The 25,985-nt window shown below is 41.9% G+C and overlaps 1 pseudogene; it reads right to left on the bottom strand.

Moving 5' to 3' along the window:
• Positions 1-7,549: 7,549 nt before the first annotated feature.
• Positions 7,550-8,137, bottom strand: LOC148001235 (NEDD4-binding protein 1 pseudogene; annotated as a pseudogene).
• Positions 8,138-25,985: the final 17,848 nt, after the last annotated feature.

Below are 25,985 nucleotides of genomic sequence, written 5' to 3'. Positions count from 1 at the left end.
TTATTGTGTGAGGTACAATGTGTGTTTTGAGGTTTAGTAAGGTTTCTTTTACGTATGTAGGTGCCCTTGTATTTGGGGCATAGATATTTAGTATTGAGAGTTCATCTTGGTGGATTTTTCCTTTGATGAATACGAAGTGTCCTTCCTTATCTTTTTTGATGACTTTTAGTTGAAAATTGAATTTATTCGATATTGGAATGGTACTCCAGCTTGCTTCTTCAGACCATTTGCTTGGAAAGTTGTTTTCCAGCCTTTCACTCTGAGGTAGTGTCTGTCTTTGTCTCTGAGGTGTGTTTCCTGTAGGCAGCAGAATCCAGGGTCTTCGTTGCGTATGCAGTTTGTTAATCTATGTCTTTTTATTGGGAAGTTGAGTCCATTGATGTTGAGAGATATTAAGGAATAGTGATTATTGCTTCCTGTTATATTCATATTTGGATATGAGATTGTGTTTGTGTGCTTTTCTTCTCTTTGTTTTGTTGCCAAGACGATTAGTTTCTTGCTTCTTCTAGGGTGTAGCTTGCCTCCTTATGTTGGGCTTTACCATTTACTATCCTTTGTAGTGCTGGATTTGTAGAAAGATATTGTGTAAATTTGGTTTTGTCATGGAATTCCTTGGTTTCTCCATCTATGTTAATTGAGAGTTTTGCAGGATACAGTAACCTGGGCTGGCATTTGTGTTCTCTTAGGGTCTGTATGACATCTGTCCAAGATCTTCTGGCTTTCATAGTCTCTGGCGAAAAGTGTGGTGTGATTCTGATAGGTCTGCCTTTATATGTTACTTGACCTTTTTTGCTTACTGCTTTAAATATTCTTTCTTTATTTTGTGCATTTGGTGTTTTGACTATTATGTGGCGGGAGGTGTTTCTTTTCTGGTCCAATCTATTTGGAGTTCTGTAGGCTTCTTGTATGCTTATGGATATCTGTCAATGATTTCTATGGAATCTTCTGCTTCTTCAATTCTCTCTTCTATCTCTTTTATTCTGTTGGTGATGCTTATAACTATGGCTCCTTGTCTCTTCCTTTGATTTTCTATATCCAGGGTTGTTTCCCTGTGTTCTTTCTTGATGCTTCTATTTCCATATAATTCCTTCAACTGCCTGATTGTGTGTTCCTGGAATTGTTTCAGCAATTTTTGTGATTCCTCTCTATGGGCTTCTACTTGTTTATTTATGTTTTCCTGTGTTTCTCTAAGGGAGTTCTTCATGTCTTTCTTGAAGTCCTCCAGCATCATGATCAAATATGATTTTAAATCTAGATCTTGCTTTTCTGGTGTGTTTGGATATTCAGTGTTTGCTTTGGTGGGAGATATGAGCTCTGATGATGCAATGTAGTCTTGGTTTCTATTGCTTGGGTTCCTGTGCTTGTCTCTCACCGTCAGGTTGTCTCTGGTGTTACCTTGTTCTCCTATTTCTCACAGTTGGTAGACTGTCCTATAGGCCTGTGTGTCAGGAGAGCTGTAGACCTGCTTTTCTGTTTTCTTTCAGCAAGTTATGAGAACAGAGTGTTCTGCTTTCAGTCGTGCAGTCTTTCCTCTCTACTATTCTTCAGCTGTTCCTGTAGGCCTGTGTCCTCAGTCCACCAGGCAGGTTGCTTGCATCAGAAAAGTTGGTCTTACCTGTGGTTCTTCGCCTGAAGTTGCATGTGGGGGTCTGCTTTTGAGCTCTCTGTGAGGGCGACAACCAGGAAGGCCTGCACCGCGTTTTATGGAGGCCCCTGTGCACCAGGGTTCCAGATGGCTTTAGGTGTTTTCCTCTGGACTCAGAAATGTGGGCAGAGTGTAGTCTCTTCTGTCTTCCCATGCCTGTCTGCCCCTCTGAATGTTTAGCTCTCCCTCCCATGGCATTTGGGTGCAGGGAGCATTTGAACTGGTCAGCTTTGGTTCTGGGCAGTATCTGGAACACAGGGGACTTGCCACTTGAGTGCTCTTGTCTTCCAGTTCCCCAATGATTTTCTTTTCCTTTTTGATCATAGATAATAAACTATTTGTTTTCTGATCAAGTAACTTTCTTTCCCCTTTGTCTCTCAGGTCCAGGATCTGACCCACATCCTCTTCTTTTACTTTCAGTTTATTTAGTTTTACAAGGTGGTCTTTGATCTACTTGGACTTGAGCTTTGTACAAGGTGATGAAAATGTATCAATTTCCATTCGTCTACATGGAGATCTCCACTGGAAAGAGCACCATTTCTTGAAAGTACAGTCTTTTTTTCTATTGGGTGATTTCAGCTCCTTTGTAAAGATCAAGTTACCATAGGTGTGTGAGTTCACTTCTGGGTCTTTAATTCTATTTCCTTGTTCCTCCTGACTTTTCTTGTACTGGGAACTCTTTATCTCTATTGCTCTAAAATACAACTTGAGGTCATGGGTGATGGTTCGTACCTTCTTATTTTGAAGCAGCAACACATTTCTTATACACTGTAGTTGAATTACCCCTTCAGTGAGACTAAACTTTCCAATGATATGGATTCATGTGTTCTTTAAAACTACAAGCAAACAAGCTAAGTGCGAATATTTTACATCAGTGAAGATGCAAAGGAATAGTATAAAAATATTCTTCTAAATTTATAATAATATTATAGTATGTGGTGATGACATCTCCTTCTATTAATGTGTGGTTTTCTCTATAAATTGAAGCTTGAGTAATTTTTCTTTTACACTTCTGAGTGTGCAAATATGTTTAGAGCATGAATGTTCACAATAAAGATGCAATGTTGGTGGGTTTATCTTTCATGGGTATAATATCTTCCACATCATGTCTTTTGACTCAATGTGTTTGAATCTCTATTTTCCTCGATATTAAAATGTCTCCTCCAGCTTTTTTGATGTGTCAGATTTCTTATTTAATTCATGGTTTTATTCAAAACCTGCAACTGCTTTTGTTGCTGAGGTATGTTTCTTGTGTGGAGCAGATTGAAGAATTTCTATTGCATCCATTGTTTCATGTTTTGCCTACTAGGTTGGAATTGAGACCCTTGATGTTGAAAGATGTTAATAACTAATGATGGCTAATTTAGCGTATTTAGATAATGGTTGTGGTGGTGATTGTTTTGTTGGGTGTGGGAGTTGGAGGAAGGCAGGAAGAAGATAGAATGAGCTAGTGAATGGACAACGAGGAAGACAAAAAAGGAGGAGGAGAAGGAGAAGGAGAAGGAGAAGAAGAGGAAGAAGAAGAAGAAGAAGAAGAAGAGGAAGAAGAAGAAGAAGAAGAAGAAGAAGAAGAAGAAGAAGAAGAAGAAGAAGAAGAAGAAGAAGAAGAAGAAGAATTTTGATCATAATGCCATTACAGAGACAGGCCAATTCACGATCAAATGCCCCATTGTTAGGAGTCTCATCTGTGCATGCACATAGATCACCTTGAGTCTTTGACTTCTTCCAGTATTCTCTCAGGCCCAGAGATGTCCCATTACCAATACATGTCTCTCTATCCCCATGATCGATACCCTGCCTTACTTATGACCAACACTGAACCCTCTGTCCATCTTCCCTCAACTTTTACTTTATCTCTCCTTCTGAGAACAGTTCAATAATTCTCCATCTTTTCTCTGTGTTGTGTGGTTTTGGAGGGTCTTTGGATTCTGTTTACTTTATCTTGTATTTTACAGGTAATATCCATTACAGGTGAATAGATACCACATAAGGAATTTGTGTCTGTTTGATCTCACTCATGATCAATTAGAATTACATCTGATTTCTCAACAGAGGCCTGAAAGACAGAAGTTCTTGGGTAGGTGTTTTACAAATATTATACAATACAACTGCTAACTTACACTAATATACCCAGAAAAACTTTCATTCACCACTAAGGAAGGAAACTAGATATCCATGACCAACACTAATATAAATTTCTAGTCCCACCCACAACCCTATAAAGATAATAGAAAGAAAACTGCAACTGGAGGAAGATTACTATATTCAAGAAAACAAAGGAGATAGCATCACAGCACCAAAAGGAAAAGAGAAAAAACAAACACAAAAAAAACAGATCCCACTGCCCACAGCCCCCCACACACTGCCACAACCAACAAAACCATCACAACCACAACAGTTATCTAAATTATTGTAATTAACCATCATTAGTTATTAACATCTTTCCACATCAAGGGACTCAATCTTAACCTAACAGGCAAAAGATAATACAATGGATGCAAAGGAATATCTTCAATCTGCTACACACTAGAATCACACCTCACCAACAAAGGCATTTGCAGCTTTTGAATAAGGCCCTGAATTTAAAATTCCAAGCAATCTGACACATCCAAAAAGCTGGAGGAGACATTTTAATTTCAAGGAAAATAGAGTTTCTACCACGTTGAATCAAAAGACATGGTGAGGGAGATATTATACCCATCAAAGATAAACCCACCGAGATTACATCGTGATTGTGAACATTCATGCTGCAAACACTAGCACACTCAGGACCGTAAAAAAAAATTACTCGAGCTTGAATTTTTAGAGAAAACCACACATTAATATTAGGAGATCTTAGCACCACACCCTATCAAAATATTATAAATTTACAAGAATCTTTTCCTACTATTCCTTTGCATCTTCATGAATGTAAAACATTCGCGTTTGCTTGATATGCTTGTAGTTTTAAAGAACCCATGCATCCATATCATTGGAAAGTTTAGTCTCACTGAAGGGTAATTCCACTACAGTGTATAAGAAATGTGTTGCTGCTTCAAAATAAGAAGGTAGGAACCATCCCCCATGACCACAAGCTCTATTGCAGAGCAATAGAGATAAAGCGTGCCCAGTACAAGGAAAGGCAGGAGGATCAAGGGAACCGAATTGAAGACCCGGGAATGAACTCACACACCTAAGGTCACTTGACCTTGACAAAGGAGCTAAAATCACCCAACAGAAAAAAGACCTAATTTTCAAGAAATGGTGCCCTTTCCTGTGGAGATCTCCATGTAGAGGAATGGAAATTGATACATTCTCATCTCCTTGTACAAAACTCAAATCCAAATAGATAAAAAACTGCCATGTAAAATCAGATACACTGAAACTACAAGAAGAGAATGTGGGTCAAAACTGGAACTGAGAAGCAAAGGGGAAAGAAAATTACTTGATCAGAGGGCAAATGGTTTATGCTCTAAAGATCAAAAAGAAAAAGAAAAAATTAAAAAAAAACCAAATAATAAAGAAAAAACCCAAAAGACAGAACATCAAAACAAACAAATAACAAACCGACAAAAAAGAACAAAGCAACAAATTGGAGCACATAAATGTGCCAAGATTCTGTAAGAAAAATGGCCATGTAAATAGGACAAAACAGAGACCAACTGAATGGGGAAAGAAGGATCTTACCAACCCTCCATCCAATAGAAGGCTAATATCTACACTCTACACAAATCTCAAAAAGTTAGAATGCAGATAGCAGAATAATCCAAACAAAAATGGGGAAATCAATAAAGAATCTTAACTGGGGAATACTGAATGGCACTGAAGCACTTAGAAGAAGGTTAAAAATCCTCAGTAATCAAGTAAATGGAAATACAAACAACTCTGAGATTTCATCACCCTACAATCAGAGTGGTTAAGTTGAAAACTCAGGTTACAAGAGATGCTGGCCAGGATGTGGAGACAAAGGAACCGTCCTCCAATCTTGGTGGGACCGCAAGCTGGTAGAAGCACTCTGGAAATAAGTTTGGAAGTTCCTTAGAAATGTGGACACAATACTCCCTTATAACCCAGCAATACTATTCCTGGGTTCATTCCCAAAGCTTGCTCCAACCTAGAACAAGGACATTTCTACCTCTATGCTCGTAGCAGCCTTATTCATACTAGCGAGAAGCTGGAAAGTACCCAGATGTCTTTCAACAGAGGAATGTATGGAGAAAATGTGGTACGTTTACTCAAGGGAGTATATCTCAACTATTTAAAAGAAGGACTTTATGAAATTCATAGGCAAACACGACTAGAAAACATCATCATGAGTGAGATAACCCAAATAGTTCTTGATAGCGTTTCTATAGCTCTTAATCCTCCCTTATGGCCCACCACACATCAGAGATAGAGAACAAGAAAGGATAACGTGAACATGGACCAATTTAGAAAGGTTCAATTTTTCTTTTATTATACTTTAGTCTTACATTTACAGTCCAGTCACCATCCCCATGCCATTCCACACTCATCCCAGAACACCTCCCACCTCCCAGTGTCCAAAGAGCTGTTCCCCAATACCTCTCCCCACCCACCAGACCTCCCCACTCCCTGAGGCCTCAAGTCTCCCTCGGCTAAGTTGCATCTATTCTATGGGACCTGAAAAGGCAGTCCTCTTGAGTATATGTGTTGGAGAACTCCTCTCAGAAGATATATGCTGTCTGGTTGGATGCTTGTTCTCAAAGATCTTGAGGATCCAGGTTAGTTGAGTCTTTTTGTCTTCCCGAGGGGCTCCATGCTTCTCAGATACTCCAGCTTCTATTTAATTCAACCACATTTGTCTATGACTTCTGTCCAATGGTTGTGTGGAAGTATATACAGATGAATTCATAAGCTCCTGGTTGGGCCTCACAGAATGCTGCCATTCGAGTCTCTTCTCTGTAAGCAGGCCAATAGTTGTTTCCATGGAGCAGCCACACTCTGTTTGTCCAGAAAGTGGCAGCTCAGTTCACAGGGTAGCACAGCATCTCAGTACACCAGCAAACACTTCAGGGATACAGCAGCAGTCCAATTTGGTAGAGTCAGGATAGCAGTCAAGGACCAGCAGCTGTGGCAGAAACCAGCAGTGACAGCCAGACCTCAGGCTAAGCATGCCTCAGCAAGAGGAAAAAAGTCCAGGAGAGGTTCTAAGCTGTGCTTCTCTCAGTGAATGGAAGACCACTGAAGAAGAAACAAGACCCTCAAGTTCTATTTATATCCTCCATATATCACCTGTGCTCAACAGGTCTAGCCTCAGCACATCTGTCAGCTGACACCACTCTGCAAATCAGCTCAAGCCCAAAGAAGCTGCAAGAGCACACCCAGAAGGTTTTGTAAGACGTGTCTCCATGGAAATCAGGAAAATGTAGCTCAACGAAGCAATGCAAGAAAGACAGATGAGTCCATGCATTTCGTTTGCCTGGATCCTTTCATCAACATCACTCATCACTTTTGTTGCTGAATTTCCCTGAACATTCTCCCTCCCATGGTTGCTTCAGCTGTACCTTTCTTTCACCTCTCTGTACCACCGAGCCCAGCCAAAGGACATTCCAAATCCCTTAAGATTCTACTTCAGTGAGTAGCATTCTTCAGTCTCTTTCGGGGAGTACTCATTTCCCCATTCGTGGATTGAGCATCTCATGTTGTACACAGCACATATCCCCTTTCCTTTTGTTTTCCAATGAACATAACACTGGTTTTCTTCACATTATGGCACTTCCCGCATTTGGCAGTTCCAACCTCGCACCCAGGGCTCCCGTTGTCCCTGGGCCCTCAGGCCAGCTTGCAGCAAATCACCAGGACATAGAGGGCACTCAGGTCTCTCAAGTAGGGATGAGCCGCCAGAATCTGGTCGAACATCAGGTTTTGCTCAGGGTCAGGGAAGACCATTCACAAAGGCCACCCTCAGAGCGCTTTTCTCTGCAGAATCCTGGTCCTGGGTGGAGCACCAGGGCTTGCTTGGGCTCCCTGGGTATTGTGGCTCTGGATGGTATGGCCAAATGTGCGCACATCTGGCTGGGCATCGAGTTTTGGAGGCGTGTGTAGAAGAAAGGCCTCCCTTTGAAGAAATTCTTTGAGCCGAGGTCCATGTCTTCCCAGAGGTTCGTCAGGAACCATAAATTTGTCCCCCACAAAGCTATACTGAAGCAGCCTTCTTGAGATAATTTCTCTCCAGGACACGGACTTGGTCACAAACTCTCTCAAGTTGTCATTGGTTACAATGATGCCACCAGTCTTTTCTGCTAAGTGGAGCAGGAACCTGTCGTCATGAGAAGCAATTCTCTGCCCAAGGTTCGTCCGGGAAGGAGTGAAAGCTAATAGCCCAAGCTCCCGGAGCTGGCTTAAGAAGTGCTGTTCTGTGGCATCAGGATGCCGACTGGTTCTCCAGTGTGGGACAAACACAGTGATGTTTCTGTGGCCGAGCTTCCAAAAATACTCAACTGCAATGGCTATGCCACGGCAACTAAAGAACTTGTTCAGACCATGGGCCATTGCAACATTACTGCCATCTATAACAATATGCTTCAGATCTTCTCTCGCTGGTTCATTTCTTAAGTCCAGCTGGTATGGTATTTTCAGAATATCTTGAAATCTTTGATCCCGGGTAATGGAGGAATAGATGTGATCGCAGGGTCAGGCCAATCTTGCATCAGTATGTGAAGTTAAGTGATGGGGCAGCAGCGCTAGGTCCGTTTGGGGAGCCTTTGTCTTGAGGTGAGGAGAGCTGCAAGAGCGAGTAGGCTCTGCACAGTCCGGCTTCCTATTATTCGGACCTGAAATTCCTGTTTGCTCTTGCAAACCATTTTCAGGCCTCTGTTCCCGGGCCGCTGGGAAAGATAGTGCAGATGGTGAACCTGCCTCAGTAAGGTCCGTAAGAGGTGGTGCTTTATGTTCAATGGGCTGTCTGTCTTCAGCCTCGATTTTATCAGGCACCACAGGTTCACAATTAAGCACTTCCTGATCTCTTGCTTCCTCTGCCGTTGGTCTTTCAAGCCTTTGTAATATCATGGCTAGTTTTGCCCCTAGCACACCTATTTCTTGTTGTTGCCCAGCTAGCTTTGCAACCTTTTTTGAGAGAATTTCTAGTTGTAGATGTCTATTTTTCAGTTCTTCTAAGAGGAAATATATGAAGATTGCAACTGTAAATTGGTAGACGGTTATGCCCGAAATCAAACATGCAATCAGCAAAGTCAAGGCTTTCTCAACTATCTTCTGGTAGTCTCCAATCTTTACACTTGTGTGTGAGGGATCAGCACTGGAATTTTCCATTGGTAATGCAGTCAAAGTCTGCCTACACAAGGAAAAGTGTCTTTTCTGTTGACTTGGTAACGCTTACCTTGTCAGAGTCCTCTGATCTGTGCCTTGCTATGGCCTTGAGTCTCCAGTGGTTCAAGAGTTGCAGAATGTCTCTGGGTCCCCTGCAGAACTTGAGGAAATGATTCTTCCTCTGGAGACAACCTTGGTGAATTTCTCTTCTGGAGCTTTCTCTCAGAGGACCTGTGGGCTGTCTTGGTGGATAATCACTTTGGGTTTGCCCCCCGATGTAAACCGCCCATATAAACCAGATGTACCTTTTAATTGCCAGAAGAAATTGTAGTCTCACCGGCTTAATTTTGAATAAGTTCCTGTTCTTCCTGAATTCTGGTAGACTGGTTCAATTCCAACACCTGTCCAAGATGACTGATTCAACCCGGCCTCTCCAACCTTCACAGGGCTTTGCTCAAAATAATTCTGTCTATTGTTCTGACCTTCTGACTTCTTCTTATCCTCTGCGTTGAATGGTCTATGTACACACTCAGTGCACTCCAATGAGCTCAGTTAATGCACTACCAACTGCAGGCAACTCTGCTAATGGACAAAAAGTCTCCCTTCTTTTGCTGTGCTTATATAGCAGAGGTGGGTGTATCCAATCTCTGACACACCCTCTGTACTCTGATTGAACAATTTGTCTGCCTTCTAGTAGGATTAGCTTCATTGGGATTAAAGGCGTGTATGAAGGGTGTCTAGAAGGATCACACTGACCTTGCAATTCCCTTGATGTGATTAGAGCAGGCACTTTCCTGGATCAATTTACCTCCACAATTGGGGCAGAGGGGTTGGCAGTCATTTGTTTATCTTGACTTGTTGCATGCTTTGTTGGGCAAAGAGGCTTTATGCCCAACACACACAGAAATCAAATACAATCCCATCAAATCAATGCTAGACATCGAAATACAAGAGGAAAAAGAAAGATTGTATTTGAGTTCTACCCTGCCACAGTCGACAGTGAATGAATATTCCCACACACTTGATCTCAGCCCATATGATACAGACCAGCCCAAGGCACACAGCGCTCTGGCTACCACTGCACAGCAGTGTCTCAGGATATGTGGTAGTAATGTGAACCCCCAAAATGGTGTGTTTACCAAAAAGGACTGTTTGTAGTTGAAGTGTTTCTCCTTCATAGCACACGCCTTTAAACCCTCTGCATGGACTATAGATGTGCTCTTTTTATACAGCTGGGTTAGAAAGAGTGACCAGTGTTTGAAAGGGAAGGTATATTTGAAAAGTAGACTGTGTGATAAATCACAGAAAGATGTGGAGAAAGCACTTTGGAGGAATGTAAATGAGATAAGACACACTTTTGCCAAGAGGGTTTTGTAGGGACTGGTTGTTTAGAAGTAAAGCTAGGCAGGGAGAAGTCCAAATGAGCTAGTGAATGGAGGAAGAGGAAGAAAAATGAGGAGAAGGAGGTGGAGGAGGACAAGAAGGAGAAGGAAGACAAGGAGGACAAAGAAAAGGTGAGGCAGAAGAAGAAGCATTTTTGATCATAATGTCATGATACAGGGAGGGGCCACTTCAGGATCAAATCCCCCATTGTTAGGAGTCTCATCTGTGCTTGCCCACAGATCGCCTTGTGTCTTCCCACTTGTTCCAGTAAGCTCTCAGGCCCAGAGATGTCCCATTACCAATACATGTCTCTCTATCTCCATGATCCCATACCCTGCCTTACCTGATGACCAACTAGGAAACCTCTGTCCATGTACCATCAACCTCTATTTTATTTCTCCTTCTGAGAAGGGTTCAATACTTCTCCAACTTTTCTCTGTGTTTTGGGGCTTTGGAGGTTCTTTGGATCCTGTTTACTTTATCTTGTATTTTACAGGTAATATCCCTTACAGGTGAATAGATACCACATAAGTTATTTGTGTCTGTTTGATCTCACTCATGATCAATGAGAATTACACCTGATTTCTCAACAGAGACCCTGAAACACAGAAGTTGCTGGGCAGGTGTTTTATAGATATTATACAATACAACTGCTAACTTACACTAATATACCCAGAAAAACTTTCATTCTCGACTAAGGAAGGAAACTAGATTTCCATGACCGATTCTAATATAAACTTTGACTCCCACACACAGCCCTACAAAGATATTAGAAAGAAACCTGCAACTGGAGGAGGATGACTATATTCAAGAAAATGGGGTAGATAATTTCACAGCAGCAAAAAGAAAAGTGGAAAACAAACACACAAACACAGGCCCCACCTCCCACTCCCACACACACACTGCTGCCACCACCAAAATCATCAGCACCACAACAGTTATCTAAATTACCAAAATTAACCATTATTAGATATTAACATCTTTCAACATCGAAGGACTCAACTCCAACCTAACAGGCAAAAGATAATACAATGGATGCAAAAGAAATTCTTCAATCTGCTACACACAAGAAACATACCTCAGCAACAAAGGCAGTTGCAGCTTTGGAATAAAGCCCTGAATTTAAAATTCCAAGCAATCTGACACATCCAAAAAGCTGGAGCAGACATTTTAATGTCGAGGAAAATAGAATTTCTACCACGTTGAGTTAAAAGACATGGTGAGGGAGATATTATACCCATCAAAGATAAACCCACCAAAATTATATCTTGATTGTGAACATTCCTGCTGCAAACACTAGCACACTCAGAACCATAAAAGAAACATTATTCGAGCTTGAATTTTTAGGGAAAACCACACATTAATAGTAGGAGATCTCAGGACCACACCCTACCAAATTATTATAAATTTACAAGAATATTTTCCTTCTATTCCTTTGCATCTTCACGAATGTAAAACATTCGCGTTTGGTTGGTATGCTTGTAGTTTTAAAGAACCCATGCATCCATATCATTGGAAAGTTTAGTCTCACTGAAGGGTAATTCCACTACAGTGTATAAGAAATGTGTTGCTGCTTCAAAATAAGAAGGTAGAAACTATCCCCCATGACCTCAAGCTCTATTGCAGTGCAATAGAGATAAAGAGTGCCCAGTACAAGGAAAGGCGAGAGGATCAAGGGAACAGAATTGAAGATCCGGGAATGAACCCACACACCTAAGGTCACTTGACCATGACAAAGGAGCTAAAATCACCCGATAGAAAAAAGACCTAATTTTCAAGAAATGGTGCTCTTTCCAGTGGAGATCCCCTTGTGGAGGAATGGAAATTGATACATTCTCAGCACCTTGTACAAAGCTCAACTCCAAGTAGATCAAAGACCACCATGTAAAACCAGATACACTGAAACTAAAAGAAGAGAATGTGGGTCAGATCCTGGAACTGAGAGGCAAAGGGGAAAGAAAGTCACTTGAGCAGAAGGCAAATGGTTTATGCTCTAAGATCAAAAAGGAAAAGAAAAATTCAAACAAATACCAAATCAAAAAAGAAAGAAAATCCCAAACAATAAAAAATGAAAACAGGGCTGGGGATTTAGCTCAGTGGTAGAGTGCTTACCTAGGAAGCGCAAGGTCCTGGGTTCGGTCCCCAGCTCCGAAAAAAAGAACCAAAAAAAAAAAAAAAAAAAGAAAACAAAAATAACCAACGGACAAAAAGAACAAAGCAAAAAATGGTACCACATGAATGTGGAAAGATCCTGTAAGTAATATGGCCGTGTAAATAGGACAAAACAGAGACCAAGTGAACTGGGAAAGAAAGATCTTACCAACCCTCCATCCAATACAAGGCTAATATCTACACTCTACAAAGATCTCAAAAAGTTAGAATGCAGATAGCAGAATAAGCCAAATAAAAATTGGGAAATTTAAGAAAGAACCTTAAGTGGGGAATACTGAATGGCCCCGAAGCAATTAAAAAAAGTTTAAACATCCTCAGTAATCAAGTAAATGCAAATACAAACCACCCTGAGATTTCGTCTCCCAACAGGCAGAGTGGCTAAGTTCAAAACTCAGGTGACAACAGATGCTGGCAAGGATGTGGAGACAAAGGAACCGTCCTCCAATCTTGGTGGGACCGCAAGCTGGTAGAAGCACTCTGGAAATCAGTCTGGAAGTTCCTCAGAAATGTGTTCCCTTAGGACCCAGCAATACCCTTCCTGGGCGCATTCCCAAAGCTTGCTCCAACCTAGAACAAAGACACTTCCACCACTATGCTCATAGCAGCCTTATTCATACTAGCCAGAAGCTAGAAAGTACCCAGAACCTCTGTTCTTTCAACAGAGGAATGTATGGAGAGAATGTGGTACGTTTACTCAAGGGAGTACTACTCAACTATCTAAAAGAAGGACTTTATGAAATTAGTAGGCAAACTGTTAGGACTAGGAAAATATCATCATGAGTGAGATAACCTAAAAAGCTTCTTCACAGTGTTCCTTAATCTCTTAATCCTCCCTTATGGCCCACCACACATCAGAGAAAGGGAACAAGAAAGGATAATGTGAACATGGACCAATTTAGAAAGGTTCAATTTTTCCTTTTATTATACTTTAGTCTTACATTTACAGTCCAGTCATCATCCCCATGCCATTCCACACTCATCCCAGAACACCTCCCACCTCCCAGTGTCCAAAGAGCTGTTCCCCAATACCTCTCCCCACCCACCAGACCTCCCCACTCCCTGAGGCCTCAAGTCTCCCTCGGCTTAGTTGCGTCTATTCTATGGGACCTGAAAAGGCAGTCCTCTTGAGTATATGTTTTGGAGAACTCCTCTCAGAAGATATATGCTGTCTGGTTGTTTGCTTGTTCTCTGAGATCTTGAGGATCCAGGTTAGTTGAGTTTTTTGGTCTTCCCGAGGGGCTCCATGCTTCTCAGATACTCCAGCTTTTCCTTAGCACAACCACATTTCTCTCTGGCTTCTGTCCAATGGTTGTGTGAAAGTATCTCCAGATGAACTCATAAGCTGCTGGTTGGGCCTCACAGAATGCCGCCATGCGAGTCTCCTCTCTGTAAGTAGACCAACAGTTGTTTCCTTGGAGCAGCCACACCTAGTTTGTCCAGAAAGTGGCAGCTCAGTTCGCTTGCAAACACTTCAGGGATACAGCAGCAGTCCAATTTGGTAGAGTCAGGATAGCAGTCAAGTACCAGCAGCTGTGTCAAGAACCAGCAGTGACAGCCAGACCTCAGGTTATGCATGCCTCAGCAGGAGGAAGACCAGGAGAGGTTCTCAGCTGTACTTCTCTCTGAAGAAGACAGGAGACCCTCAAATTCTATTTGTATCCCTCCATTTATCACCTGTGCCCAACAGGTATAGCCTCAGCACATCTGTCAGATGACATCACTCTGACAATCAGATCAAGCCCACAGAAGCTGCAAGCCCACTCCCAGAAGGAGGTTTTGTTGGACCGTTCTCTGTGGAGTTCAGGAAAAGGTAGCTCAACCAAGCAATGCAAGGAAGACAGATGAGTCCATGCATTTCATTTACATGGATTCTTTCATCAACATCACTCCTCTCTTTTGTTGCTGGCTTTCCCTGAACATTCTCCCTCCCATGTTTGCTTCAGCTGTACCTTTCCTTCACCTCTCTGTGAAGCCCAGAGTCCAGCCAAAGGACATTCCAAATCCCTTAAGATTCTACTTCAGTGAGTAGCATTCTTCAGTCTCTTTTGGGGAGTACTCATTTCCCCTTTCCTGTATTGAGCATCTCACGTTGTATACAGCACATATCCCCTTCCCTTTGTTTTTTATCAAAATGAACATAACACTGGTTTTCTTCACATTATGGCACTTCCCGCAGTTGGCAGTTCCAACCTCCCACCTAGGTCTCCCGTTGTCCCTGGGCCCTCAGACCAGCTTGCAGTAAATCACCAGGACAGAGAGGGCACTCAGGTCTCTCAAGTAGGGATGAGCCGCCAGAATCTGGTCGAACATCAGGTTTTGCTCAGCGTCCAGGAAGACCATTCAGAGCGCTTTTGTCTGCAGAGTCCTGGTCCTGGGTGGAGCACCAGGGCTTGCTTGGGCTCCCTGGGTATTGTGGCTCTGGATGGTATGGCCAAATGTGCGCACATCTGGCTGGGCATCGAGTTTTGGAGGCGTGTGTAGAAGAAAAGCCTCCCTTTGAAGAAATTCTTCAAGCCGAGATCCATGTCTTCCCAGAGGGTCATCAGGAACCATAAATATGTCCCCCACAAAACTGTACTGAAGCAGCCTTCTTGCGACAATTTCTCTCCAGGACACGGACTCGGTCACAAACTCTCTCAAGTTGTCATTGATTACAATGATGCCACCAGTCTTTTCTGCTAAGTGGAGCAGGAACCTGTCGTCATGAGAAGCAATACTCTGCCCAAGGTTCTTCTTGGAAATAGTGAAAGCTAATAGCCCAAGCTCCCGGAGCTGGCTTAAGAAGTGCTGTTCTGTGGCATCAGGATGCCGACTGGTTCTCCAGTGTGGGACAAACACAGTGATGTTTCTGTGGCCGAGCTTCCAAAAATACTCAACTGCAATGGCTATGCCACGGCAACTAAAGAACTTGTTCAGACCATGGGCCATTGCAACATTACTGCCATCTATAACAATATGCTTCAGATCTTCTCTCGCTGGTTCATTTCTTAAGTCCAGCTGGTATGGTATTTTCAGAATATCTTGAAATCTTTGATCCCGGGTAATGGAGGAATAGATGTGATCGCAGGGTCAGGCCAATCTTGCATCAGTATGTGAAGTTAAGTGATGGGGCAGCAGCGCTAGGTCCGTTTGGGGAGCCTTTGTCTTGAGGTGAGGAGAGCTGCAAGAGCGAGTAGGCTCTGCACAGTCCGGCTTCCTATTATTCGGACCTGAAATTCCTGTTTGCTCTTGCAAACCATTTTCAGGCCTCTGTTCCCGGGCCGCTGGGAAAGATAGTGCAGATGGTGAACCTGCCTCAGTAAGGTCCGTAAGAGGTGGTGCTTTATGTTCAATGGGCTGTCTGTCTTCAGCCTCGATTTTATCAGGCACCACAGGTTCACAATTAAGCACTTCCTGATCTCTTGCTTCCTCTGCCGTTGGTCTTTCAAGCCTTTGTAATATCATGGCTAGTTTTGCCCCTAGCACACCTATTTCTTGTTGTTGCCCAGCTAGCTTTGCAACCTTTTTTGAGAGAATTTCTAGTTGTAGATGTCTATTTTTCAGTTCTTCTAAGAGGAAATATATGAAGATTGCAACTGTAAATTGGTAGACGGTTATGCCCGAAATCAAACATGCAATCAGCAAAGTCAAGGCTTTCTCAACTATCTTCTGGTAGTCTCCAATCTTTACACTTGTGTGTGAGGGATCAGCACTGGAATTTTCCATTGGTAATGCAGTCAAAGTCTGCCTACACAAGGAAAAGTGTCTTTTCTGTTGACTTGGTAACGCTTACCTTGTCAGAGTCCTCTGATCTGTGCCTTGCTATGGCCTTGAGTCTCCAGTGGTTCAAGAGTTGCAGAATGTCTCTGGGTCCCCTGCAGAACTTGAGGAAATGATTCTTCCTCTGGAGACAACCTTGGTGAATTTCTCTTCTGGAGCTTTCTCTCAGAGGACCTGTGGGCTGTCTTGGTGGATAATCACTTTGGGTTTGCCCCCCGATGTAAACCGCCCATATAAACCAGATGTACCTTTTAATTGCCAGAAGAAATTGTAGTCTCACCGGCTTAATTTTGAATAAGTTCCTGTTCTTCCTGAATTCTGGTAGACTGGTTCAATTCCAACACCTGTCCAAGATGACTGATTCAACCCGGCCTCTCCAACTTTCACAGGGCTTTGCTCAAAATAATTCTGTCTATTGTTCTGATCTTCTGACTTCTTCTTAGCCTCTTTGTTGAATGGGCTATGTACACACTCACAGTGGAGCTCAGCTATTGCACTCCCAACTGAAGGCAACTCTTCTAATGGAAAAAAACTCTCCCTTCCTTTGCTGTGCTTATATAGGAGAGGTGGGTGTATCCAATCTCTGATACACCCTCTGTACTCTGATTGAACAGTTTGTCTGCATTCCAGTAGGATTAGCTTGTTTGGGCTTAAACACTTGTATGAAGGGTGTGTCCAGAAGGATCACACTGACCTTGCAATTCCCTAGATGGGATCAGGGCAGCCACTTTGCTGGATCAATTTACCTCCTCAATTGGGGCACAGGGGTTGGCAGTCATTTGTTTATCCTGACTTGTTGCATGCTTTGTTGGGCAAAGAGGCTTTATGCCCAACACACACAGAAAACAAATACAATCCCATCAAATCAATGCTAGACATCTAAATACTAGAGGAAAAAGAAAGAGTTTTATTTGAGTTCTCCCCTGCCGCAGATGACAGTGAATGAATATGCCCACACACTTGACCTCAGCCCACATGGTACAGACCAGCCCCAGGCACACAGAGCCCTGGCTACCACTGCACAGCAGTGCCTCAGAATATGTGGTAGTAATGTTAACCCCCAAAATGGTGTGTTTACCAAAAAGGACTGTTTGTAGTTAAGGTGTTTCTCCATCATAGCACACGTTTTTAAACCCTCTGCATGGACTATAGCTGTGCTCTTTTTATACAGCTGGGTTAGAAGGAGTGACCAGTGTTTGAAAGGGAAGGCATATTTGAAAAGTAGACTGTGTGATAAATCACAGAAAGATGTGATGAAGAGGATATGCCTGAATTGTTTGTGTACAGAGAGAAGAGCCTGGCTGCTTGGAAGAAAGCATTGTGGAGGTATGTTCATGAGAGAAGACACACTTTTCCCAAGAGTGTTTTGTAGGGACTGGTTGATTAGATGTGGAGGTAGGCAGGGAGAAGTCCAAATGACCTAGTGAATGCAGGAAGAGGAAGAAGAATGAGGAGGAGGAGAAGCACAAGAAGGAGAATGAGGACAAGGAGGACGAAGAAAAGGAGGAGGCAGAGAAGAAGAATATTTGATCATAATGTCATGTTACAGGGAGGGGCCATTTCAGCATCAAATCCCCCATTGTCAGGAGTCTCATCTGTGCTTGCCCACAGATCGCCTTGTGTCTTCCCACTTGTTCCAGTAGGCTCCCAGGCCCAGAGATTTCCCATTACCAATACATGTCTCTCTATCTCCATGATCCCATACCCTGCCTTACCTGATGACCAACTCAGAACCCTCTGTCCATCTACCCTCAACCTCTATTTTATTTCTCCTTCTGAGAAGGGTTCAATACTTCTCCAACTTTTCTCTGTGTTTTGGGGCTTTGGAGGTTCTTTGGATCCTGTTTACTTTATCTTGTATTTTACAGGTAATATCCCTTACAGGTGAATAGATACCACATAAGTTATTTGTGTCTGTTTGTTCTCACTCATGATCAATTAGAATTACACCTGATTTCTCAACAGAGGCCCTGAAACACAGAAATTGCTGGGTATGTGTTTTACAGACATTATACAATACAACTGCTAACTTACACTAATATACCCAGCAAAACTTTCATTCTCGATTAAGGAAGGAAAGTAGATTCCCATGACCGATTCTAATATAAACTTTGACTCCCACACACAGCCCTACAAAGATATTAGAAAGAAACCTGCAACTGGAGGAGGATGACTATATTCAAGAAAATGGGGTAGATAATTTCACAGCACCAAAAAGAAAAGTGGAAAACAAACACACAAACACAGGCACAACCTCCCACTCCCACACAAACACTGCTGCCACAACCAAAACCATCACCATCACAACAGTTATCTAAATTACCGAAATTAACCATCATTAGTTATTAACATCTTTCAACATCGAAGGACTCAACTCCAACCTAACAGGCAAAAGATAATACAATGGATGCAAAAGAAATTCTTCAATCTGCTACACACGAGAATCATACCTCAACAACAAAGGCAGTTGCAGCTTTGGAATAAAGCCCTGAATTTAAAATTCCAAGCAATCTGACACATCCAAGAAGCTGGAGCAGACATTTTAATGTCGAGGAAAATAGAATTTCTACCATGTTGAGTTAAAAGACATGGTGAGGGAGATATTATACCCATCAAAGATAAACCCACCAAAATTATATCTTGATTGTGAACATTCCTGCTCCAAACACTAGCACACTCAGAACCGTAAAAAAACATTACTCGAGCTTGAATTTTTAGAGAAAACCACAGATTAATAATAGGAGATCTCAGCACCACACCCTATCCAATTATTATAAATTTACAAGAATCTTTTCCTTCTATTCCTTTGCATCTTCACGAATGTAAAACATTCGCGTTTGGTTGGTATGCTTGTAGTTTTAAAGAACCCATGCATCCATATCATTGGAAAGTTTAGTCTCACTGAAGGATAATTCCACTACGGTGTGTAAGAAATGTATTGCTGCTTCAAAATAAAAAGGCAGGAACCATCCCCCAGGACCTCAAGCTCTATTGCAGAGCAATAGAGATAAAGAGTGCCCAGTACAAGGAAAGGCAGGAGAATCAAGGGAATAGAATTGAAGACCCGGGAATGAACTCACACACCTAAGGTCATTTGACCTTGACAAACGAGCTAAAATCAACAATAGAAAAAAGACCTAATTTTCAAGAAATGGTGCTCTTTCCAGTGGAGATCCCCTTGTGGAGGAATGGAAAAATGATACATTCTCATCTCCTTGTACAAAGCTCAACACTAAGTAGATCAAAGACCACCGTGTAAAACCAGATACACTGAAACTAAAAGAAGAGAATGTGGGTCAGATCCTGGAACTGAGAGGCAAAGGGTAAAAAAAGTCACTTGAGCAGAAGGCAAATGGTTTATGCTCTAAGATCAAAAAGGAAAAGAAAAATTCAAACAAATATCAAATCAAAAAAGAAAGAAAATCCCAAACAATAAAAAATGAAAACAGGGCTGGGGATTTAGCTCAGTGGTAGAGCGCTTACCTAGGAAGTGCAAGGTCCTGGGTTCGGTCCCCAGCTCCGAAAAAAAGAACCAAAAAAAAAAAAAAAGAAAAAGAAAACAAAAATAACCAACGGACAAAAAGAACAAAGCAAAAAATGGTACCACATGAATGTGGAAAGATCCTGTAAGTAATATGGCCGTGTAAATAGGACAAAACAGAGACCAAGTGAACTGGGAAAGAAAGATCTTACCAACCCTCCATCCAATAGAAGGCTAATATCTACACTCTACAAAGATCTCAAAAAGTTAGAATGCAGATAGCAGAATAAGCCAAATAAAAATTGGGAAATTTAAGAAAGAACCTTAAGTGGGGAATACTGAATGGCCCCGAAGCAATTAAAAAAAGGTTAAACATCCTCAGTAATCAAGTAAATGCAAATACAAACCACCCTGAGATTTCGTCTCCCAACAGGCAGAGTGGCTAAGTTCAAAACTCAGGTGACAACAGATGCTGGCAAGGATATGGCTCGCATGCCCAGATGGATTCCAGTTCCTCTGGATGCCCCCCATGCTATAACTCTATTTAGACAAAAAGGGGATTTCGGCATCACTGCTGCTATAATAACAGCTATATCCCTTGCCGCAGTAGGAGCAATAACTGCTGCCATAGCTATGAGTCCTTCCATGCAGGCAGTCCATACATTGAATAAAGGTGGCCTGATGGTGGTCAATCAAAGAATTGACCTGGTACAAAAGCAAATTGACACCCTGTGGCAGCTTGCACAGCTAGGTTGCCAATGGAGATACTCTGGCCTATGTGTGACCAGAATTCAGTATGAAAAATTTACACGTGCAGCTAATCTGTCTAAACAGTTGTCAAGGTATCTTCTGGGTGATTGGACTGGAGAATTTGACTTCTTAATGGATCAGCTACATGTAGCCATCGTGACCGTGAACTCCACACGTGCGGATGCTGGACTGGCTACGGAATTGTCATCTTGGATTGCTGCTGCTATGAATCATCTGAGGGAGTGGGCGGGTATGGGAGCCCTAGCTATACTCTTGCTGCTGGTCTCCCTAGTGAGCCTGTGGTGTCTCTGTAGAATGAGGTTTGTCCAGAGGTGGCACGTGGCTATGGTGGTACAGGCATTTGCAGCCATTGAGGCAGGACAATCCCCTCAAGCCTGGCTTAAGGTCATTCAGAAGACCTAGTTGCACCTCGCCCCTGAGTATGTGTGAGTGAACCTGCCCAGTGACGGGCAAATTCCCTTTACCTAAGGCATGGAACCTTGTGGGTGACAAGGTGTCCTAAGACAGGTTTAATGAAGGGATGATCCTAAGACAGGGGGGCTCCCCACGCTCAGAGGTGCCTTTGACTTGTCGATTACTTAAACAAAAAGGGCGAACTGTAGTGAGCTGAGATGTGCCGAGCCTCAAAGATGGCGCTGGTTTCTGCCTTCCACCCTCCCAAGGGTGAGCGCTCCTTGTAGTAAACAAGTCCTTATTTGGCTATGCCTGCCTGGCCTGGTAGCTTCTGCATAGTGACAGCCTATCTGCATGCCCCACGTGGCACATTGGGGTTGTTTGACGTTGGGTACTTAAGCTGATGTAGGGTGTTCCTCGGGGTAGTAGAAGATTGTATCAAGGTTCCTGAATAAACTGCTTGCTTGAAGAAGGTCTCCTCTGGTCGTGTCTTCCTTGCTGGTCGAGGTTGGACGCGACAAAGGCAAAAAGTACAGAGAATCTCAGCAAGCACATTGAGAATTTACACAGGATTTGGTGGGGAAAATTTACCACTTTGAGTTAGACTCAGGGAACAGACTGATTTGGCAGTGCAGAGAACTAAGCAATTGGTAGGGGTAGGGGAGTGTAAGAACATCATCTCATTAAGGGGTTAATGACACCTCCCCTCTTTGAGAATCCTCAGGTAAACCAGCTCTCTTTAGGCATGGTATTCTTGGTAAAGTGATTGACAGGTCCAGTTTAATTAACTGGTAAGATAGAGGGATAATGTAAAGGAATGTTCTTAACTTTGATACAGATTGTAATAACAGGGCTACCCCAGCGTCAGAGGTCCAACCCAGACCATATTCTATGCCCAAGAGAAAGTAACTTTCCTTTACCTACTCTTAAGAAACTCTAATTAATCTGCCTCATCCCTAGTATGGGCAATAATACTTGCTGTGATGAAATATATTTAAGGAATCAGTTTACATGTAAAAGGTTTTCCTTGACTCACATTTCAAGGGAATACTGTTCATCACTGTAAGGATAACAAAGCGGCAAGAGTAAGGCAACTGGTCAGCATGTGTTCATAAGCAGGGAGAAGAGAAAAGGCAAGGGTCATAATCAGTTTTCCCCCTCTTTCTTATTCTCTTATTACCCCAGCTTATGGGGCGATGATCTTATTCTATGAAAGACCACCTCATTATTCCAAGTATAGCATCTGTCCAATGGCTCTTCACACAACTCTGTCAGGCATGTTTCCCTGAGGGGTCTAAAGCGAACCAAGGTGACAATGTTAAACATTATATAAATTTTTCTTTTGTTGTTGCAATGGTTTGATTGTTTTGGGTTTTGATGCAGTGTCTCTGTGTAGATTTGCCCATCCATGAAATCTTCAGACCAGCTAGGTCTACAACTATCACAGCTCTGCCTGCCTGTCTGTCTCAGGATGCTGGTATTCAAGGTGTGCTCCATGAACCCCAGCCCCCTTAATTTTTCTTAAGACCCAGAGTAGAATACTAGGTGTTTTCAGTGAAGGTGAAGGAAAGATGCAAGGCAGTGATGAAAGCCATAAAATATTTCCAAGTAGTTGGTATCTCAAGACCCTTGAAAGTCAGGGAATGGAATACCCACAGGTGAGAGCAAGTTGCACTTTTTAGAATGTAGCATTCAAACTTACAAACTTTCAAACTTTAACTCAATCCATAAACTAAGTCTCCTGAATTCCAAGAGGCCTCTCTGTTAGGTGATTAGAGCCTGCCTAATTGACATTTAGTTTTGGCAAAACTTTACACCTCCTCCCAATGCCAATCACAACATCCACTGGTCTACTTTTGGTGTTTAAGTTCAGTGTGATGGCTAAATTGGTTGATGGGATTTAGAATTGCTATGCAAACTCACATGTGACTGTTTCTTAAAACCTGTGCCTGAGCAGGAATGTGAACTTACTGTAATGGGAGTGGCATCATCTAATGTTGTAGAGTTCAGTCACAAATTAAAAAGAAAAATGAAGCTGAGCACCACATTTATCTGTCTCTGCTTCCTGTTTGGATGCACTGTTACCAGGTCTCTCCCCTCTTTCCCACAATACCGTGCTGGAGAGCATCCCGAGAACAGTTGGCTAAATCCAACTCGTTGTTAAGGTGATTCTTGTGAGGTTTCTGATGACAGCAATTGTTAGGGGAGGAATTATGGCTAAGAGTCTGAGACCTGATTGACCTCAAAAGTCAGGTGTGAGCCATAAGTCAATTAAACAAGTTATCAGGACAGGAGATAATGTGTTGACTGAGCATTTGGTGATCACGGACCCAGAACAACATTTCTAGTAATGTCCACAGTTATCAGGCCAGAAATGCCAAACAGGATCACTGGTTCTTGATCTCCTGTGTGACCATTCTTGCCTGAGGGTCATAAGGGAGTGTCTGACCAAATCTCCTGTGCAGACAGAAATCCCTTCTGTTGAAGACCTTTTAGAATCACATAGTGAAATTTTAATGAGGTTAAAATGACTAATATCTGCTGCCAAATTTTCTTCTGTCAATCCATTAAATCATTGGCTCTCACCCTGTGGTTCAGGACTCTATTGAAGTCCCATATTAAATATAGTGTATATCAGACAATTATATTACAATTCATAACTATCAAATTACTGTTAAAAGCTAACCATGGGTGAGGAAATACCCTCATAGAGGAAGGGTATGTAGGGATGGGATAGTGTGTTTATGGACAAGAAACTGTGTAACAGTATTCAACTTGAAATGTAAACTAAAAATATCCAATAAAAACATTTTATAGGGGAGGCCTTCAGGTCACAGCTAATTGTGGATTTGAATGAACAATTTGGGTGGTGTTCGATTGAAACCATATTTCTAGTACAGTGCGGAAAGGTGAAGGTTGTATAAATTGGGGCTTATTCTTAAGAAACTATTTTTAATATTAAGAATTGCTGGAATTATTTGTGTGTGGGGGGGTTGTGAGGGTAATACTGTAAAGTTAAGAAGGAGTAAAAAAAAGGAAGAGAGAGATGTAATCATATTCCCAAAAATAAAATATTGTATCCTTTACTATAAGAAAAGTGCTGGGGTTGGGGATTTAGCTCAGTGGTAGAGCGCTTGCCTAGGAAGCGCAAGGCCCTGGGTTCGGTCCCCAGCTCCAAAAAAAAGAACCAAAAAAAAAAAAAAAAGAAAAGTGCTGATAAATCCAAATACCAAACTCAAGCAGTCTCAAAGACAAGACATCTTCATAAATTTCTACACATTAAGAACAGACATTCTGCTGTGTGAAGATTCATAACTGATTCTGTACTCTCAGTAGGGAATTTGACCTAGTGCACTTTTCTACCACCCAACCTGAAAATCCCATGACAGAATTGAATGAGAAGAATCACTGGATGAAGATTCTCTTTCACAACTTATGTCAATCAATACCATTCTGTCTTTCCTGATCCCTTAGTATTTATTCCTTTTGTCCTCGTTTCTACTGATTAGACTGTATCTACATGACTAGTCATTTACATGTTTGGGGAGATTCCACCTATGAAAGAGAATCTGCATTTTTCTTTCTTTATGACATTGGCTGATCTCTCTTAGTGTTGGTCCTTCCATTTCTCTGCATTTTCTGCATATTTTAGAACTTAATTCTTCTTTAGAGCTGAGTACTATTCAATTTTGTGTTCATATCAAACTTTATTTTACCATATGATGATATATAAATAGTTGGAGTGTAATTTGATGCTATAGTGAAGAGAGCAGCAATAAACATTGGGGTGTAGAGTACCTCTTTAGTCAGGTATTGAATCCTCTGTGTTCATGCCCAGAAGTGAAATGCTGGATCATGTCCTATTTCTAGTGATGAAAATTGAGCCAAGTCCTCTGAAAATGTAGACAATGTTATTAACCAAAGGGTGGTCTCCACATACACATGACCATTTCTTTCTTCTTCTTTTTTTGAAATTAAAACATATTCCTAGTGGCAACCCTCCCCCAGCAAGGCCATAGCTCCTCAGACTTCTAAATGTTTCACTAACTTAAGAACAGGAATTTGGATCTCCGAAGCTAAAGGCTGCATCATATGTATACCTTCACAGATGGTTCAACCTCTAAACTAAGCATCATCTTATAGTTCATTATCTTTGACATAAAATATTGCAGGAAGAAGGAGGGATTGGCAAAGACACTTGTTTAGTAATATCTTTAATAAAATGTAGACTTTCTGAAGGTAATGTCCCTTTTTCTTGTAACTTGTCTTCCTCTGTCTTCTAGAATATATATATATATATGTATATATATACACATATATACATACATATATATGTATATACATATATATGTATATATAGATATATAAAACAAAACAAAACAACAACAAAAACAAACTGTAACACAAACTTCCTGTTTGGGCAGAGTCAAAAAATTGCTGTTTGTATTTCAGTGCATCATCAATTACTCCATTATTAGACTTGTCGATGGTGCAGCAGATCTCTATAAAGGCTACAGTCATCAATTCCTTATGTCCCTCTAAGAATCTGTCCCTCTGGTGTCTCTGCCTGGGAGATTAAGTCATGTGACACTCCCTTAGCAGCACAGGCTCTGGGAGAAGAGTTGCTGTGGTACAGAGACTCCTGTGGACACTCTAAAAAGGGTTCAAAAGATTTTAGGAGTAGGCATGAAGATGTGCACAACTGCGATGGTGTACTTGTCTTTTGAATGAGAGCTGAGAGAACTGAGGTTTCCACCTGTTTAGTTGATGAGCACAGACAATTTGTATTGTCTCTAAAATTGAGAATTACCTTACCTCTATGATTAGGAATATACCTCCTCCTCACACCTGCCCAATCCAATGATTATGCATTCATTCCCACAGTACTGTTTGTAAATTTCTTAGAACAAGTAATGGTTGATTCACTGTTGAGTTGTTTCCCCTTTTCTTCTGTGGAGTCCAGGTACTCCCTCTTGGTAAATATGTTTTCTGCCCAATTGTGAAGAAAGGGATGGAGGTCCCCTCCCACATCATTTGCCTGTCATTTGCTTCTCTGTCAGTCCTTCCTCCCTTAAGGAGGTATGTTATCTGGTCTGACATTAATGTTTAACAATC

Source organism: Rattus norvegicus, chromosome 14 (assembly GCF_021556685.1).
Source record: "Rattus norvegicus strain SHRSP/BbbUtx chromosome 14, alternate assembly SHRSP_T2T, whole genome shotgun sequence".
NCBI lineage: Eukaryota > Metazoa > Chordata > Mammalia > Rodentia > Muridae > Rattus > Rattus norvegicus.
Note: the sequence above shows the minus strand (reverse complement) of the source record. Positions and strands in the feature narration are given on the sequence as shown.